The 13,281-nt window shown below is 41.2% G+C and overlaps 1 non-coding gene across 1 annotated transcript; it reads left to right on the top strand.

The window, feature by feature from the left end:
• The first annotated feature begins 11,986 nt into the window (after positions 1 to 11,986).
• Positions 11,987 to 12,093, top strand: LOC141645552 (small nucleolar RNA R71). The gene has a single exon (XR_012545032.1). It is a non-coding gene; the product is annotated as a small nucleolar RNA R71 (small nucleolar RNA).
• The last annotated feature ends 1,188 nt before the right edge of the window (positions 12,094 to 13,281 follow it).

Below are 13,281 nucleotides of genomic sequence, written 5' to 3'. Positions count from 1 at the left end.
AAAACCTGTACAAAATGGAAGGCTGTCTAGATGGACACTCATGCTATCTGAGTTTGATATCAAGTTCGTACCCCTCAAGTTATCAAGGGAAGGGCATTCGCCGATTTCCTAGCAGAAAATCCCGCCAACGAGCATCCAACGACCGACACATGGTCACTTCCTGACAAAGACATCCTTTGTGCCGACTCCGATGCATGGGACCTATACTTCGATGGTGCATCTAATATGAGAGTCTTCGGGGTAGGAATCCTTCTAATATCACCAGAGGGAGAACATGTTCCGATCACGGTCAAACTAGACTTTGCCGTAACGAAGGTGCCGCCGAATATGAAGCATGCCTCATCAGCCTACAAGCAGCCATAACACTTGGCATCAAGAGACTGAGGGTCCACGACGATTCCTCACTCATCATCAATCAGGTGTCCGGATCATGGAAAATCCGAAGTGACAGCTTAGCGCCCTACCGAGAAAAAATCAATCAAGAGGCCGAGTTCTTCGACCAGGTCGACTACTTCCACTTGCCACGAGAGGAAAATCAATTTGCTGATGCCTTGGCAAAGCTTGCCGCACTCGTCGACATACCTGACGACATGGCATCGATGGCTCTATGTGTCGAGAGAAAGAGCGAGCCAGCTCACGTCTGTACCATCAACAACGATGAGTAAAACCATGATGAACCTTGGTACCAAGCCATCCTCAACTACAAAACCAAAAACGAATTCCCTTCTAACTCTGATTCAAGAGGACAAACAGCCATCCGTTTACTTGCGTCACAATTCTTGATAAACCATGAACAATTATACAAAAGACCACCCCAAGGGATTCTCCTCCTTTGCATTGATCATCACAAAGACAAAAAAGTCATGGGAGAGGTCCACGACAGAGAATGTGGCCCTCACATGAGCGCAATGATGCTGACCCGAAAAATCATGCGGTTAGGCTACTATTGGACCACCATAGAAGCCGATTGCCGCAACTACGTCAAACATTGCCACAATTGCCAAATCTTTGCCAACATACAACACGTACCACCATCACTTTTGTACACCATGACATCACCCTGGCCTTTCTCGACCTGGGGCATCGACATCATCGGGAAAGTCAACCCGATATGCACCAAAGGGCATTGCTTCGTCCTCATCGCCATCGAATATTTCACCAAATGGGTGGAAGCACAGTCCTATACAGTCTTGACTGCCAATCAAGTGGCCAAGTTTATCCAGGACAACATCATTTGCAGATGTGGGGTACCCCATGAAATCATCACAATCAAGGCTCTTACTTCCAGGCAGAAACGCAAGCCTTGCTGGACAAATACAAGATCAAACGACATTGATCATCCCCCTACCGTCCCCAAACCAACAGAGCGGTGGAGGCAGCAAACAAAACTCTTGTCACCATTATCAAGAAGATGCAAGATAATTACCGCGATTGGCCGAGCAAAACCTCTGAACTACGAGCATGGTTTGATTTCACCTTTTCAGGTGGATACGTAGGCAGTCCTTCTTCTATAAGAGGGATACAGCCACTTAATCCAAATAAATTTATAAAACATTTCGAACTACGATCATGGTTTGATTTCACCTTTCAGGTGAATACGTAGGCAATCGTTTCTTACACAAGAAGGATACAACCATTCCCATATTAAAAAATAAAATAAAAAACATTCTCTTATGTTTACCCACATACAAAACATCACCCATATCAACATTCAAAAAGAGAGAGGGCGCGACACTCGCTTTCCCACAAAAATACAAAAAAAAAAAAAGCCTTTCTTCCTCCCTACAAAAATCCCATTTCCCAAGTGCAATGTTTAGGATAATTCAAGCCGAATTGCCTTTACAAAATGGATGGAAGAAACAAGCGTTCACATTTTCAGTTAACATAAGCAATCCTCTTATTTAATTAATAATGAGAAGGATTACAAATTCGACAACAAATAAAGCTCGGCAAGTCTACAACTTGTCGAAGCAAGAGTGTCGACTAAGACACCTCACATAGTAACACTAGCATAAAACACAAAAGACATAGCTAGTACAACATAATAAAAACTCGCAATACTAATACAACATAATAATAAAGTGGGTAATGGAGATCTTCATTCTTCCGTTCTACCCATGCCTTTTCCCTCGGGGTACATCTTCCCCTTGTTCTTCTTGTTGGCCCGCCTAGCACGAACTTCCTCTTCGGAACGGATCCTCAACGGATCTACAACGGCGACGGCCTCCGGTCTCTTTCATGACCCCATATTCGGTCCAAAGCGATCCCATACACGGCCCACTACATCTTTGGGACCCGAGCTTCTCCTCTTTGGTGGCCTCATCACATCCGGGCTAGCTCTATCAATAAAGTCCTCAAAGAAGGCACGGTTGGCCTTTCTAACCTCTCTATACTTCAAATCAATAACCTCGTCCTTACGTGATTTGGACCTCTCCTCCAAGGTTTGAGCTCTTGACCACTTGACATAAGCGGGAGTCACCCATGTCGTGGCAACGGGGTTTGGTACCTCCCGAAGCGGCCGAGTGGCCCACCACCTTCCGAAGACCTCCACAAGCTCGGAGTTTTAAGAAACACTCTCTTGGACGAGAGTATCTTGACCGGGCACCTTTTGTTGACGCCCCATTTGCCTCATAAGCCTTTTGGGATAAATGAAGGAAGCAACCTTCAAACCCACCTCCATCAAAGAGCAAGAACTAACAACCGGAGCGGGCAACCCCATGAAGGACCTCAAGTGCCACAATGACACCACCCAACGGATATGAGGACCACCCTCTTCCACCAATCTTGGGGTCCAATAGGCCTCGGTGGATGCAAAACTATCCGAGTACAACTTATTCCTCATAGTACGGTGACGGAAGAAATAAGAAGAAGAATAGGTCGGAGGCTCTACATACCTTAGCCTCTCAAATAGCCATACTTGGAGGATCCTTGGAGATCCAAATGAAGGAGCTTCTCTACAAGAGCCCTTCATGTCAAAAGCTTGGATGATCTCGCCAAGCACCGACCATGATGGATCTCTACCATGCTCCAATTGCTCAACCACATTCACAATGGTCATGCTACCATAGCATTTTGGCCCCTCCTTCTTCAAAGCATCAACAAAGAGGTATGCATGGACAAGGCAAAAGGCAAGAGCCCTTATCCTAGCCACCTCCGAAACAATGACATTCAACCGGTTTGAGAAAATGTTGATAAGAGCCAACATATCCACACCATGAGGAGAAAAAAGAAAGTTGACTTGACTTGTTGACAAGCCCAACATCGAACGGAATTTCTCCTTATAACACAACCGAGTCGGGGGAATCACCGGAACACAACCCGGCCATTCACCAATGGCACCTACTTCTTCGACAAGAGGACAAATTTCGCCTTTCGGGAAAACGAAAACATGATGTTTCGAATCCTAAAACCGGGAGCATGCTTGAATAAATGAGGATTGCACCTTGACTTGACGAAGCACCAACAATTGACTAACTCCCATGCAGACGAGTTGATACTCTTCGGGAAGTGTGATCGACGCCATTTCGTGTTCACAATTAAGTATATGTGGTCGTTGGTCAATGGTCGATACAAAACACAATTTATACTTCACAAACAACTCTACAATTAGTAAAGAGGCAAGTAAAGGTCGGATCCCAAGGGACGAGTATTGAAATGAGAATTCTATTGTAACTAGTAGTGTCTAGGGGTGTCACAAATTGGGTTGATGTAGAAGGTTACTAAACTAGAATAACAATGAAAATGAACAAGCAAGATGAATAAAAAGGGGTGTAAACAATTGATTAAAAGCACTAGGGTGTCATGGGTTCATAGGGGAATCATGGGATATGATCATACAAACATGATCTCAAATTATAAGCAAGCAATTATTGTTGTGATGGATTGAGTTGGGTTATATCTAACAATCCTAGGAAAGTTTGGGTCCCGGAGCCGAATCGATTAGATTGTACAACACCTACCAGTCGACTTAATCTTTCCTACTCAACACATGCATGGTCTAACAAGACTCGAGTTGGGTTATGTCTTACAAGTCTCATTGAAAAGATAGAAGATGATAGTAAATGCAAGGATTCATAGGCTTAGCATTTCATCAAATATAACATGTGCATGTATTAAGATCAAAACAAGCAAGCAAATAAGATATGAAAGCATATTGATTTAAGCATGAATCATTCCCCATGTTGGTTTCCCCTAATCACCCATTAAACCCTAGCTAAGAGACTACTCACTCATTATCATGTTGATCATGCTAGCAAGGTTGTCAATCATACCAACAATATGAAACATGATGAATAAATGAAAGTAATTAACAAAAATTAAAAAGGGATTAAGAGATTATACCTACTAATGATTCCAATAATAAAGCAAGAATAATAGAAGTACTTGAATCCTAGATTGAGAGGTTGTCAATCTCCCAATAATAACCCAAATAATCTTCAATTACCCAAAATAAAGGAAGAACAAGAGAGAGATTAAAGAACTAAAACTTGGATTAAAACTTGATTAATACTTGATTACAATATTGAAGAGAGATTTGATTGATATTAACTACACTAATTATTGATAAGAAGAACATGCTCCTCTAATTAGACTAATGGGGTATTTATAGTGAAAATTTGGGAGGATGCATTAGGGTTAACTAAGGGCTAAACTAGTAATTACACTTTTTGAGTTGAGCAAGGAGGACCCGGTATTTTCTGAGAGAAGGGCTTCTCTTTACGTAGCTTGAAGAATGAAATCCGTGCTGTACTGAAATCCGTGCGGATTAGAGTCGGGACGGCCGGATTTGGGCTGGGCAATCCGAGCGGATTCGGGAGAGGGACGCTCGGATTGTTGAGGGGGAATCCGAGCGGATTCCAAGTAGGGACGCTCGGATTGTTGAGGCTGGACGGACGGATTATCTGCAATCCGTTCGGATTGTTGGTCAGCGTCAATTCTTCTTCTTTTTCTTCCCTTTTCTTCATAAATTCCTTGGGGATTTCCTTGGGGACGCAAGGATCCTTTCTCAACATTGCTCTTCTACTATGATATGTACAAAGGCCTTCTAGTCTTGTCTCTTCTTGATGCTTGGTCATTGAATACAATCAATTTAGCCTCGTTTTGCCATGAAAATGCAAGATTCTTACTCCTTTCCTACCAAGGGATCAAAATCTCAAAGAATATGCAAAACAAAGAACTAAAGATAAGAAATGACCCAAATAGGCACTAAAAAGCATGGAAACAATGGTAATTCGGGGGCTAAATATGCGCCAATTATGGTCACATCAAATATCCCCAAACCGAACCTTTGCTCGTCCCGAGTAAAGAGGTGACAAAGACTAGGACCAAAACTAACCTATCCTAATAATAAGAGCCGATATGAGACAATTAGCGGGTCTCACTCCGCACCTTCAACTCACAACAAGACAACCATGAGGTAGGATGCCTTCTTGCAAGGCAAGGTGGGTCTTGCCAAAATGGCGACACATCCAAACATTAAAGCACATAAAATCACATAATGGATGCATCTACAAAAAGAATAGCCACTTTCCTCATCTAAGTGGCGGAAATTATCTACAAGGGAAGCAATTCAAGGGTACACAATCCTTCATAGATGCAATTTGTTCAAACTACTAAGCCTAGAAGGATACCAATAAATCACCTCCAAGTTGTGTCAAGCTAGGGTACCTTTGTCCTCAATCGTTAAATGCTTTCATCAAGAATAGACTCCCTATGGTGTTAGAAACACTGGAGGATCGCGGAATTCCCCCTCTTGCCTAGACAAGAAGAAGGGTCGTCCCCTCTCTACCATGCACAAAAATGGATACGATGGATAAAAGGGATCAATAGATATTTGAGTTTCACTTTGGGAGTTTGCTTTTGTTTTTGTTTTTTTCCCCCAATTTCATTTGGCATTTGACATTTGAGAACACTTTCTTGCCATTTCTTTTTGATTTTTGGCTTTTCAACACTTGACAACTTTTTGCATTTCTTTTTGAACATTTTCAAAGTCACCCCAATTAGTAACGAGGGTGCCTTGTATTTGAAGCTTAGGAGTTCTATTTTTGCTCCTCTTTTCATTTGATGCATTTTTGCAAACTTTCTTTCACTTTTCATTTCTTTGAACTCAAATTGATTTCTTTTTGTGCCCATTCCCTTTGATGACAAAAATGTATGGTAGAACATGGATGAATGATGGATGTATGGGTGCATGGTTTCAAGGGTCACCTTGGAATAAACGGTAGCCAAGGAGTTATCACACCACAAGGTACTCTTGACTAGGCCTTAAACCATGGGTCAAAGGATACTAGCATGACACATCCTAGGGTGTTTTACAAGCATTCTAACAAGCAAAGTCTTAAGAATAAAAAGCATCTACTAGGGCCTATATACACTTGTCAAGCTTCCCAAATAGATGGTTTCACAAAATTTTTCAAACATGCAAACTACATGCCATGATGCAACTAACATATAAACATCCTAATGCAAATGATTCTACCAACTAATATGGCATATAAACTAAATGCAATTCTAAGTTCACATTGTTTTACCGCATCAATCAAAATAAAGCCACATAGTCATTAACATAAAGAGAAAAAGGAGATTGGAAAGATCATACCATGCGGTCTTCAATATCCTCATGTCTCGGATGTGGCGTAGTCAATCAAAGTGAACAAGGATAAAGAAACACAATATATACAAGACAATATATACAAAGGAAATGAACTTGTTTTTGGTTTTTCAATTTTTTCAATTTTTATGATTTTTGAAATTTTTCAATTTTTATGGTTTTTGAATAAAAGTTAAGTGTTAGAATTCCCATCCCCACACTAATATGGGCATTGTCCTCAATGGCCAAAATGATGGAAATTATGCAAAGATGATGCATGATTTCTATACTAAATGCAATTCTACATTAAGCTATACTACATGATGCATGGTTTTTGTTATGACGGAGAGGATAATTTAGATTACCTCCCGTTGTGTATGCATTAACTTCCCCAAACCAAATAAGACACTATTGCTAATGTCAAAGCATTGGGGTAGTTCATGCACACACTATGCTATGCATGAAACTAGATTGTCATTTTGGATTTTACAAAAATGGGAACGAAAAGAACACCTCAATGGTACCGAGGTGTGAGTCCTTTGATGTTGCTAGGACTAAACCAACAATGATCAAAATGAAATAAAATACAAAGAGATATAGACAAACCATGGGAGTGTAGGAGTCTCCAAGGCTAGTCTTCCATCATGCTATCATCATCATCACTTCCCTCATGAGAAGTGGTCACATTGCCACTTTCCTTGGCACTTTCTTCATCACTTTCTTCATTATCTTGCTCATCATCATCTTCACCGTCTCTTTCTTCATCTCCACTTGATTCTTCCTCAATATTATCATCAATTTCTTCACCATTTCCAACAACCTCATTGTCTTCCACCACGTCCCTAGATGCACCCGGAAACAAGGCTTCTTTATCCGCCCAACTAGGCAAAGGACAAGATGGATCAAGGAGTCCTTGCCTAGCTAAATGTAAGAGGGGAGGATATTGAGCCAAATATTCATTCTTCCGATCTTCATAAGCTTGCTTGTGCATTGCTTGCATAAGAAGAGTGACATAGTCTTTCCCAATTTCAACTCCTTGCGGTTTAAACTCTTCATACACAAAGGGGTAAGGCGGTATAACAATCGAAGAGGAGGGGGTTTCATGATCACCCTTTTGTTGTTGAATGATGTACTCGGCTTCTTCGGATAGGGGAAGTAGATAGTTGGTCCGGTCGACACTTAGACGACAAATCTTTGCGGGTAAAGTGAATGATCGAGCCTCACTAGTAAGCCATCCACACTTGGTGTCAAGGGGGTTTTGAGCAACCCACTTGAACTTGTTAATCATCATAGGCATATCAATAAGATGGCCACCTTCCTTTGCCTTGTATTTGCTATCCTTATTGAAATTAGGATCAAAGTGCTTGGCTAGGACCGTGACTAGGCCGCCATTAACAATAACGGTTGTACCCTTCTTCCCACTATCAACATGGAGCCATCTATCAACCAATAGCCTCAAAGAATTGAAAGGCTTGGTATGGATTCTTCCGATATTCAAAGCCGATTCAAGGAGAATAAAATCAAGTCTTGTGAAATGATTGGTGTCTTTCCTAGCAATTATGGTATTTCCCACAACTTTGTGCCATACTCTTATGCCCGGATGATGGACCAAAAGAGCACGACAAGCATGAAAATCATCAAATTTCTTCCCGGAGATTGCCTCCCAAAGAGGCTCGGGGTCATACTTTCCATAATGCTTAAAGTATCTCGATTCATCGCTAAGACCCAAAATTTCACCCAATTCCTTAAAGGTAATGCGTCTACTAATGTTAGCTAGACGAAACTCAAGATTTTCCCTATTCTCTACTTTGGTGACTTTTAAAGAACTTAAGAATTCCAAGACAAGGGAGGGGTATGTCAATTCCTTTGTTTCAAACAATTTCTTCAAACCCATGGCATTGAAAAAGGCTTTTGTTTGTTCAAGAACACCCAATTTCTCCAAAGCATCTTTACATATGAATTTGGTGGATTGAATTGATTTCATAGCAAACTTGGCAAATGTCTTTCTATGGGTATCGGAAATAAAAGTTACCTCCGGATAATGCAAGAGTTGATCGATTACCGGAGTAGAAGGTGATGCCCCCATAGAAGTTTGTTGTTGTTGTTGTTGCACTTCCAAGTTTGGTGTTGCTACCACCATTGCCAAAGCTTTCTTTGTTTGGAGAGCTTTTTGCCTTTGAGAGAGAGCCTTTGCCTTTGGTGCCTTTGTTGCCTTTGTTGCACCCTTTGTCCTTGCCATTTGATGAACTAACCAAGAAAAGAATCAAAAATCTTCAATTTGTAGAATGCCCAAATCGATTTGAAGGTGAAAGGCTTTGCCTTTATGAAATCAAAAGTCGACTCAAAGGTTGAAGATTTTGTTCTTGGTTTTGATTGTTATTGAAGATGGAGTGATTGATTTGTTGTTTGAAGGATGGTTTGATTTGATTTTGGTGGATTTTGTTGAGGGTTTTTGTTTTTGTGATGGAGAGGATGAGGGTTTTGATGTTGTGGGTAGTGTTTATGAGTGAATGAATGAATGAATGAAGGTGGGAGGGTATTTAAAGAAGTCGAAATTTTCGAAAACGCAGGGGCAATCCGTGCGGATTAGGCCCAATCCGTGCGGATTCTGCAGCTTCAAAATTTTCAGAAGCTCGCCTAAAGACGGGCGGATTCTGGGGAATCCGCTCGGATTCTTCTATGATGGGACTGGCGGATTTGCTTCAGGACGGACGGATTCTAGTCCAAAGAAATTTCTTTGTTTTCTTCAGCTACAAAGACGGGCGTCTTCTTCACAAGACGGACGGATTCTATGAGACGGGCGTTTTTCCAGAAATACGCTCGGATTCTTCAACAGTCAAGAAATTTTCAATTTCAGCTCAGCTCAGGACGGGCGTCTTTTGGTCAGGACGCTCGGATTGTTGGAGACGGGCGGATTTGGTACAATCCGCTCGGATTCTGGTCCTGTGTACCCGGATTCATTCCATTCGTGCACAATGCATTTCCCTTTACCATTCTTCCATTCTTCTTCATTTCTTGTGTTCTTCAATGTGGGGGTACTACTAAGGCATGAATAGCCTAGGCAATTCCCATCCCCACACTAAGGTAAAGCACTACACATCAATGGAAATCGTTAGTCCCTCCCTCACTTCTCTCTTACATGACAATTATTTTGATCAAAGTAAATAAAAATCCAAAATGACAAAAATGCAATACAAGAATTGAAATGTAAGTTAGGGAGTTAGAAATATTTACAAGTGGTGGTTTAGGGAGGACTCCACCAAACTCTCATTCTTGATGAGATGTCAAGGGGGCATGTTCAAGGTGTTGTTGATGTTGCTCAACACCTTGAAGAAGTAGTCAAAAGCTTGTTCATTGTTATGGTAGAGGTCCTCAATAGACCGTGCCCCTTGTTGTTGATCATGATCGATGGCATGCCCAATGTAGGGATTAAAGATCCCTTCAAATTCGTCGTCCCAAAGACCACAAACTTCGTTGAGTTGATCATTGAAAATCTCTTGCTTAGATGGAGACAACTCTCCCAATTTCTTCTCTTGGCCAATGAGGCCATCCTCTTCTTCCTTGGTTGATTTTGATGAGCTTTGCAAGCTCTCCTTGTCACAATTCACTTGCTCTTTGAATGGAGCATCTTCAACTTTCTTCCTCCATTGGAGTTCCGATTTCTTCCTTTCATCTTTCCGGCTATAATGATCAATCATGAAACATGGCTCATGCAAACGAGGAGCTCTCATGGTCTTGTCAAGATTAAAAGTTATGCTTTCATCTCCCACTTCTAGAGTGAGCTCTCCATGTTTCACATCAATCACCGCACCCGCGGTGTGTAGGAAAGGTCTTCCTAAGATGATTGGAATGTTGGAATATTCCTCCATATCAACAATGACAAAGTCCACCGGGATGAAAAACTTCCCAATTCGCACGGGGACATCTTCCCATATCCCTAATGGTGTCTTCGTCGATCTATCGGCCATTTGGAGTGTGATATTGGTGCATTTACGACATTTGCCAAGTTTACTCACCGAGTACGGCATGACACTCACACTATCCCCTAGATCACATAAGGCTTTGTTGATCGTCGTGTCGCCAATGGTACACGGTATTGAGAAGCTTCCCGGATCCTTTAACTTTGGAGGTGAACTCCCTTGAAGTATTGCACTACTCACCTTAGTGAAGGCGATAGTCTCAAGTTTCCGGATCGACTTCTTCTTTGTGAGGATATCTTTCATGTACTTTGCATAGGCCGGTACGTGATTGATTAATTCCGTGAAAGGAATTGAGACTTCTAAGTTCTTCACAATCTCCATGAACTTTCCAAGTTGATCATCAAATTTGGGCTTGGCTTGACGACTTGGAAAAGGAAGTCTAATCACAATGGGCTCCTTCTCTTTGGCTTTGTCTTCATTTTTCTTTGAACTTTCTTCTTTTGATGATTCCCCTTCTTTGGGGCTTTGCACAACAACTTCATTTTCACTAGCTTTCACAACTTCATCCTCAACTTGTTTCTTCGGTGCCTCATATCTTGTACCACTTCTCAAGTGAATGGCACTAACCGTTTCATGTCTTGGGGGATTACTTTGAGGTGGTAATTGCCCCTTTTGTCTTTGTGAGCTTGAAGATGCTAGTTGAGTCAATTGTGTTTCCAACATCTTGGTGTGAGCTAGAATGTTGTTGATGGTGGTGTCTTTTGCTTGGCTATCTTTTTGCATTTGAGTGAAAAATTCTTGTTGATTCTTTTGCATTTGGAGGACCGCTTTTTGGACATCAAAACCTTGGTCATTTTGGTGATTGTATGGATTTTGATTTTGGTAACCTTGGTTTTGATTGTAAAAGGGTCTTTGATTTTGATTTCTCATGGGTGGTGGAGTGTATGTTGTTTGAGGGTTTTGAACATTTTGGCTTTTGTATGAGAGATTTGGATGGAACTTGGTGTTTTCATTGTAAAAATTTGAATAAGGGGTACCACTTTTGTAAGCTTGGAAAGCATTAACTTGTTCGGTTGTTCCCCTACACTCACTTGGGTCATGACCCAATGTTCCACAATTCTCACATATCCCACTTGGGATTGATGAGGATGCCGTCATGGCATTGACATGATGCTTTGATGTTTTTGAGTTTTCCTCAAGTCTAGCCATAGCTTGTTCAAACTTCAAGTTGATTGTGTCAATGTGAGCACTAAGTTGAGCACCCAATTGAGTAACGAAGTCCACTTCATGCTTTCCTCCGCTAGTAGCCTTGCGAGGTCTACTATATTGTGAATTATGGACCGCCATTTCCTCAATCTTGTTCCATGTTTGATTGTCATCAACTTCGGTGAACATTCCATTTGATCCCATATTGAGAATGTTCCTTGAATCTTCATATAAACCATTCCAAAATTGTTGCACTAAAAACCATTCGCTAAGTCCATGGTGAGGACATAAGCGACAAATACCTTTGAACCGCTCCCAAGCTTCATACAAAGATTCTTCATCCCTTTGCTTAAAACCCGTAATTTGAGCTCTTAGCATGTTAGTCTTTTCCGGTGGGTAGAATTTTTGTAGAAAGCTAGAGCCAACTTCTTCCAAGAATCTATTCCAAGGGTGGCCTTATCAAGGCCCTTCAACCATTGCTTTGCGGTGCCGATTAACGAAAAAGGAAATAAGACCCATCTTATTTGGTCTTGAGTCACGCCCGTTTGAGAGATAGCATCACAATAATCGCAAAAGGTTTCCATATGAGAATGAGGGTCCTCACTAGGCATTCCCCCGAATTGGCTCCTCTCAACTAGTTGGATGAAGGCGGACTTGGCAATAAAATTACCGGTGAGAAGTTGCGGTGTAGGAGTACCATTTGGTAGATTCTCCTCGGTGGGTATAGAGTGTGACGAGAATTTAGGCATTGTAGGTGGATTTTGTGTGGTATTGTTTAATGGGTTTTCTTCTCCTTCTATTGCGAAAGGATTGACAAACTCACTAGTGGGTTGAACAACTTCACCAACACCTCTCAAATTCCTCCTAACAAGTCTCCTATTATTCGTCAAGGTTCTTTCGATTTCACGGTCAAAAGGTAACAAATCACTTTGTAACCTTCTAGACATGCAAAATATCAAACAACTCGAAAACAATTAGAACAAACCTTGAGGAGTTTTACTTCCCCAAGGTGAAAAAGACACAACTAATAACAATAAAAGAAGTCTTAAATCAATTAAACACCGTCCCCCAAGAACGGCGCCATTTTTGATCGAGGCCATTTCGTGTTCACAATTAAGTATATGTGGTCGTTGGTCAATGGTCGATACAAAACACAATTTATACTTCACAAACAACTCTACAATTAGTAAAGAGGCAAGTGAAGGTCGGATCCCAAGGGACGGGTATTTAAATGAGAATTCTATTGTAACTAGTAGTGTCTAGGGGTGTCACAAATTGGGTTGATGTAGAAGGTTACTAAACTAGAATAACAATGAAAATGAACAAGCAAGATGAATAAAAAGGGGTGTAAACAATTGATTAAAAGCACTAGGGTGTCATGGGTTCATAGGGGAATCATGGGATATGATCATACAAACATGATCTCAAATTATAAGCAAGCAATTATTGTTGTGATGGATTGAGTTGGGTTATATCTTACAATCCTAGGAAAGTTTGGGTCCCGGAGCCGAATCAATTAGATTGTACAACACCTACAAGTCGACTTAATCTTTCCTACTCAACACA

This window comes from Silene latifolia, chromosome 2 (assembly GCF_048544455.1).
Source record: "Silene latifolia isolate original U9 population chromosome 2, ASM4854445v1, whole genome shotgun sequence".
Taxonomy (NCBI): domain Eukaryota; kingdom Viridiplantae; phylum Streptophyta; class Magnoliopsida; order Caryophyllales; family Caryophyllaceae; genus Silene; species Silene latifolia.
Note: the sequence above shows the minus strand (reverse complement) of the source record. Positions and strands in the feature narration are given on the sequence as shown.